Source organism: Acanthochromis polyacanthus, chromosome 3 (assembly GCF_021347895.1).
Source record: "Acanthochromis polyacanthus isolate Apoly-LR-REF ecotype Palm Island chromosome 3, KAUST_Apoly_ChrSc, whole genome shotgun sequence".
Taxonomy (NCBI): domain Eukaryota; kingdom Metazoa; phylum Chordata; class Actinopteri; family Pomacentridae; genus Acanthochromis; species Acanthochromis polyacanthus.
In genome coordinates, this window is record NC_067115.1 from 14,335,930 (window position 1) to 14,342,685 (window position 6,756).

The following is a 6,756-nucleotide window of genomic DNA, read 5'->3' on the forward strand; positions in this document are numbered from 1 at the left end:
AAGCAACGTATTTTCCCTTATTGTGAAATCATTTCCTGGCTTTGGGAAAAGCTTCATATTTTATAAGAAGTTACAGAATTTGCAGTACACCACATTGTGGTTATAAAATCAAGGTTTTAGCAGCACAGAGCAGCATGCCAGTTTTTTAATTTATTTTTTTGTTTGTTTGTTTTGTTTTTTATTTACAAAAGTAACAAACTCCCTTTACTGTATAACCAAACTATGCAACCAGCTGACCAAAACAGTTTGTTTTAATGACTGCTTTACAAACTTACTTTGCTCAACTGTACATAAAAAGGTCACATTAACAACTTCATACGTGGTTGACCAAGTGAAATATTTAAAAGATATTGTAGTAATTTACCCATCAGCAAGGGTTTAAGTGAGGTTAGCAGAGACACCTACTACAAATAATGAACGTTTGAATAAACTTAAAAGTACGTCTGCACGTGAGCTGTGGCTAAAGCAACTTATTTTCCCTTATTGTGTAATCATTTCCTGGCTTTGATAATAGCTTCAATATCTATGAAAAGTTACAGAACATTTAGCCTTAATGAGCCACATTTCAGTCAGTATTTTATGATGATTTACTAGTCTGACAGCAGAAACAGACAATATCTAAAGGAGAACAGCTTTATTGAGGATTCTGCTATATTAAAGTAAGTACAGTATATGCGAGCAGAGAGAAGAGAATCAATCATGTCCAAGCCTGTCCTCTCTCTGGTGTGACAGAAACTTGCGAAGTCTAACTTTTTGTTCTGTGACAACTTGAAGTGCTGCCATACTTCTGGAGCCTTGGAAATTTTTACACTGATCTGAGTTGGACTCTGCTGACACTGCAATTGTGTAAAACTGCAGCCAGTTATTGACCTGAGATATAAAAAAAAAACACTTACATCACGTTACAACAAGAAGTGAAACTAAAGAAGCACAGTTGTTATAAGTAGGGGGGCGGGGGACATGCATTGTCAATTTATTATACTGACTGATCACAGCAACTCTAAGGTATAACTGAAAGAAATTGTCATTTGTGGGGCTGTAATGTGTATGAGGGTAATATTCAGAAATTAATTAATTATTAATATATTATTGAACTCCCCCTTACAGAGATAATAAACTGAAAGAAAAGTTCATAATGCACAGAAGTACTCATGACAAATCATAAACTGGTGCCTATATGTCTGTGATACCAATTTAAACCAAAATAAATAAAAAAAACAGTGGAACCAATGTGGACTTTAATGCAAGGCCATGCATATGTTAGTCATTTAAAATGTAATCGTCACCAGAAAAAAGAAAAATAATCCACAGCACAGAAAGTAGGATTTTGCAACTAAATGTAAAGCAGACAGACAGCCACGGGAGACAAATAGTAAAATGCATGAATATCTGCTCATCAAAGGGAAGCACAATGACTGTAAATACATTAGTGGACTTTTGGTGTGCAGATTATTTTTAAAGGTGTCTAAAAAGATTCTATGTATGTTTACACTGTGTTCCTCTCTCTGCTGAGATATAGGCCTCAGGTGATTGGACAGCGTGTCTGTCGTCAGTGAAAAGTCTCACCATTTGAGGATTTTTTGTTTAGTCCACACAGCTGTAGGCCTTAGAGAGCCAACAGAGCTGTGCACTTTGTACTCCCATTGACACTGGTGACTGAAGATTGGCTGACTCAACCTGAGGAGTATTTAGCCTCAAAGTAAACGTTAACTAAGGAACCATAGGCATGATATGAAGGAGACGGTGTGTCCTTTTTGGGAACTGTTGCAGTGATTAGCTCCAAAAACCAGCAGGGTAGAAGTGGGTTTACTAAATGTGCCCAGAATGACAGCAGCCGCAAACATGAAAGATTTTTGTCTGATCTGTGGCCACGTGTAGCTAATATGAAGTAATTGGCCATGTTGGAGGCTGAAGATAGCCAAGATATTTATCTCCTTACATATGTGCCAAAAAAAATCCTTATTTCATTTTCAGTACATTAAAATATCAGAGCATAATCTTCAGATTTCAGATATCCATTTTTTTTGCGCTAATTACAGTGTTTTAGTAGCTTTTTCAGGAGCAGTTTTATGTCATATTTATGTGGCTTCATCCTGAGGAACTGCACTTAGGAAATTAGACCAGACAGCCAGACAAAAAAAAATGAATTGCTTTCTAACTATGACAGATTTAGGATTCATTTTGTCTACATTTGTGAATTAGAAAAAGTGCCTGGCTGTAATTTTTTTCTAAGAACAAGTTGCCCAGTGATTTTGGCTCCACTTCAAAGGAACAGTTGATGCTTCCGTGTTTTGACCTCATGAGCTTCTTGGTAAATTTACTTTTGCCATCAAGGGAGCAATATTTCTGGTAAAGACTGCACAGAGCACCTCGATTTCCAGAATAAATGAGACAAGCTCTGCTTTTACTGTGTCATTAGACAGAGACGGAGATGAGGCAGGAGAGCGGAAGAAAATCGAAACATAATGAGAAAGTAGAGAAGAATAGCCGTTGAGGAGTGTGAGAGAACATTACCTCACACACAGAAAGAGCCTGAAGTTACACAATAACCATCTTTTTGAACTTTTGAGTACACACTTATGACATTTTTAAACTAATACTGTATTTTGTGGTTTGAAAAAAGCAACCTTTGACGTTACTCTACAGCAGGGTTCGGCAACCTTTAACACTCAAAGAGCCATTTCGACCTGTTTCCCACATAAAAGAAAACACCGGGAGCCGCAAAATCCTTTTGGCATTTAAAATGAAGACAACGCTGCATAAATGGCTTTTTTACCTCTATGCCCTTGTTAATCAGTCGTGATTAATTAATTACAAAGCCTCTAATTAGATAGATTCATTTTTAATTGTGTCCTTCCACTAATATTTATTTTACTTGGTTAATGTCATTTTTGCTCCTGGACTTCATATGTTACATAATGTTAGCTGGAAATCAATATTTTGCGAATGTCTATTTAACTTGGAAAATCTATTTATCTTAAGCAAATAACTTTTCTCCGGTAAGTCGCTGCCCTATTTTTCCAAGACGACACTCTTCTGACTCTCTGACCTGCTGCCTGGATGTGACATCGAGCCGTGTTCTTGCGAGTAACGTGTATTACCCTATCATGAGTACTTTTGACTCAAAGACGTGTCTTTCTTGGAGTGGAGCTTTAATATACAGGCTTGCCATTCTTGAGTACAAAACGATGTGAAACTACAGGCGTTGCTTCTCCAGGAGTAAATTTTTAAAAAAAGGCATGAAACGTGTGGGAATCGGAAGCTCCGTGTTGTCTCTCTGCATCAGCTTTGCGCTCTCATGCCACAGGCACAGCACATCCGGTGGAGTGACACGTCAAAGTAAGAGCGGTAATTTCACAATAAAATTCTCTATATTAAAATGCATTGAAACGCGCCTGAAACGCAGAACAATGCATTTTCCAAAGTTACAGGGAGCCACAACAGAGGGCTGAAAGAGCCGCATGCGGCTCCGGAGCCGCGGGTTGCCGACCCCTGCTCTACAGGTATCAGCACTTCAACAGCTTGATAGTTCTGCCCTTGTAAAGTGTAATACATCAACAGACAAAATGACCTTTGAAAGGCACCCTTCCTCTTGGATTTTATGCCAGTTTAACTCAGTCTTGTTTAGTTTATTATTAGTTTATTTAACAGCACACAAGCTTTGGTAAAATGTTAGCTGTTTATCTAGTTTACATCTGCAGACAGGAAGATGTTGAGAACAATTCAGTGCCTGTTAAGCAAAGAGCCAAGTTGTAACTCATCCTCTTTTCTCTCTGTTTCTGGGTCTCGTTGTGTTTTTTTTTTTTTTTTTTTTTTTTTTTTTTTGTCAAGCTGAGATCTGCTTCAACCCGCAGAGACTCTCAAGGTCTCAGCTGGTAGAAGCTTAGCTGAAAGACCTTATAGCTCTGCAGGTACCATGTGAAACAGAGAGCGGAATAAAGTCCAGAAGAAAAAGTGTGAGAGTTGGCAGGTGGGATGGACGTGTGAAGGAGGTGTGGAAGACAAGTGAGGACCAGAGTCACAGCATCTGCTGCTGATCTAACTTCTGTAACCAGAAGAGGTGGACTAACATGTATCTAAAATACTTGTACTATTCTAGGTTTAAACAATAAATGCTATGAGTACAGACAGAATAAAGAAGGCTCGTATGCACTATTGATTAATAGGTAGTCATCACAGCAGTTTGCTTTTAAGCTTTTCTGGTTGTTAGAGAAACAAATCATTGACTGTAATCTTCAAATGTTCTGTACTTTTATTGTTCCTTTCTACCTTCGTGCTACTGGGTTCTACATCTTGTCTAAGGACACTTCATGCAGAAGGGATTGAACTGCCAATTAGTGGACAACCTCCTCCAAAACACTAAAAAGTGATTAAATTAATTTATTGTCACCATTTAATTCAGTGCAAGATAAAAAAAAAAAATCTAATTTACTGTCTTTGATAAATCTTTTAAGTTGCAAATATTATCTTTCTAGTTCACATAATAATGTTGGTGATTGCATCAAACTAATATTGTTTGTAACTTAAACTCAATTTTCTGTGTTGGCTAATTTAAAGCTGAATACAAGTTATAGCAACTAAATAAAATTGGTTTGGTAAATTAATTTTGTTTCACCACGACTTCAGGATTTCAAGTTCCCTCCCTTACCTACTAAACACGGCTGGGCAGTGTGAGAGCCTGAACAAACGTGATACACAGGACATGTCAACACAAGTCTTTTGTGGAAGAAATTTGACTAAAATTGTGAATTTGGGAATGTTTTCAATTGTGATATCACCAACACTGGACTAATGAAAGAGATTAGGCTGCACCTGCTAATTCATTTCTGAAAAGCTACTACATGGGCAAAAATATATTTTTAAAAAAGTCAAATAAACAGTGAAAAATTGGAGAATTGGAGACAGTCATTTTCTAAAATGTTTATCATCTTAAAAACGCTTTCTCAAAATTAGGCTAATTAAGTACACAAATATTCATTTCAAATAGTGTTGAAAAAGTTGTTAGAAGAATTTAATTCTCATGAGTATTCAACTCAAAGGCTTGGGTTTTTTTTTCTCCCAATCATTAAAGAAGTAGTAAAACATATATTTGATTGAAGTGGAAAAGCTAAGCTAAGTTCCCCAGCTCACTGTAGTTTGTTGGTTGGACATAGCTTCAGTAGAAGTTGTGCTAACTCAAAAAAGATTGATACAAACTGCATGTGCGGAGGCTTTTTTTTTTAGTTGTTGTTGAGCCACAACATTATTTTCTATGCCACTTAAATATATATTTTAACAAATTGAGTTAATTGGGGTTTCATTTACTCAGGCATAATATAAATTTTGTTCATCAAATGTTCAGAATAGACAAGAAAATACATAGATTTATGTCCAATAAGGTAACTCAGACTCGTTGCCTTTTCTGTACTCAAGCTGATTATGATTCCTGTTGTATCTACTCGCCCCTATAAGGTCTATTTTGAGCCAGAAAGAACCCTAACCCTACATGTAATTTAGTGGAGGTTTTCTAAAGATGGCTTTTGCTACAGATCTGACTATAAAATACCCTAGTGACCAAATATTTGGTTGCACTTTCAAGTCATTACATCAGGAAGTTTATCATAATCAGATTTTAATAGCAGAAAATGAAGACGAGTAGAATACTAGGAGAATGTCAGAGTCAGTCCCACAAGTGAAGCCAACACTTGTGGTCGTTTGGTATCAGAAGCCTGCTTGTTCTCTGTTCTCGCTGTCAGTTTCATTCTAGCTGTGTTAAAGAACTGATGGAAACTCGAGTCGACAGGTGAAAGCAAGAAGTCACACAGTTGGACAGAATCTGAACAGGTTTTCAGACAAGATCTAAGGAGCACCTGAACATCCAGCAGCACAGCTTGAAGTCTGTCTGACAGCTCAGCGTCACACTGACAGCTTAGAAGAGCCGCACTGCAGAGGAAGGAGGAGGTTGTTTCAAAGGAAAAGAAGAGTTATGTGCTGCCAATCATTGGATAAAGAATGAAAAGGCAAGTTCCTCTTTCATGCTGGTCATCTGTGCCTGTATATGCCCATATGTAGAAACATTATGAAGGGAAACCGCACTGATTTTACACATTTCGTTCAGGCATCAAGCGAAGCATTACCAAAGTCCTTATCAGTACGTCTTGCTACTCAGCAGTCCTCTTGGTAATGCTGCTGGGCAGTTCTATGGGACAATCAAGACCAGGTCCCTATCTGAGTGAATAGGAAAAGAGACACAACTGCAATTTCAGTGTTCACTGGGACATGAAAACTCCAGAAACATCAATTAAATCGCATTAAAACTGCTAAAGACTTTGTTGATGTTGGCACAAAATAAGGATTTAAAGGTATATTCCCTCACTGACTATATTTCTGCAAAGGATACACATAATTTCGTGCTAATGTCAGTGCAACAAAGTGATTGTCCGGATGTTCCCCGGTTTGACAGTTACCAAACAGTGGACTGGTTTCTTAGGAGAAGGAACAGTATACATGTGTCATGCGACTGCCATTTTTGGCAATGTACGTAGAGTTCTCCCATAGATTTATATTCAGGGCTCTTTAAACAAGGTAATGGTGTTTCCAGTACTATTAAACTGTAAAAATAGTGGTTCAAGGAATGAGGAGGAATGACCACAGCGAATAAAACCTACTGCGCCATTCAAATTGACACGTGAAATGGTGAACTTAGCCTTTTATGTCGAATGAGATGAACTAGTAACCCTTGGTGATGTGATCAGAGTTATCCTGGCCCTTGCTTGA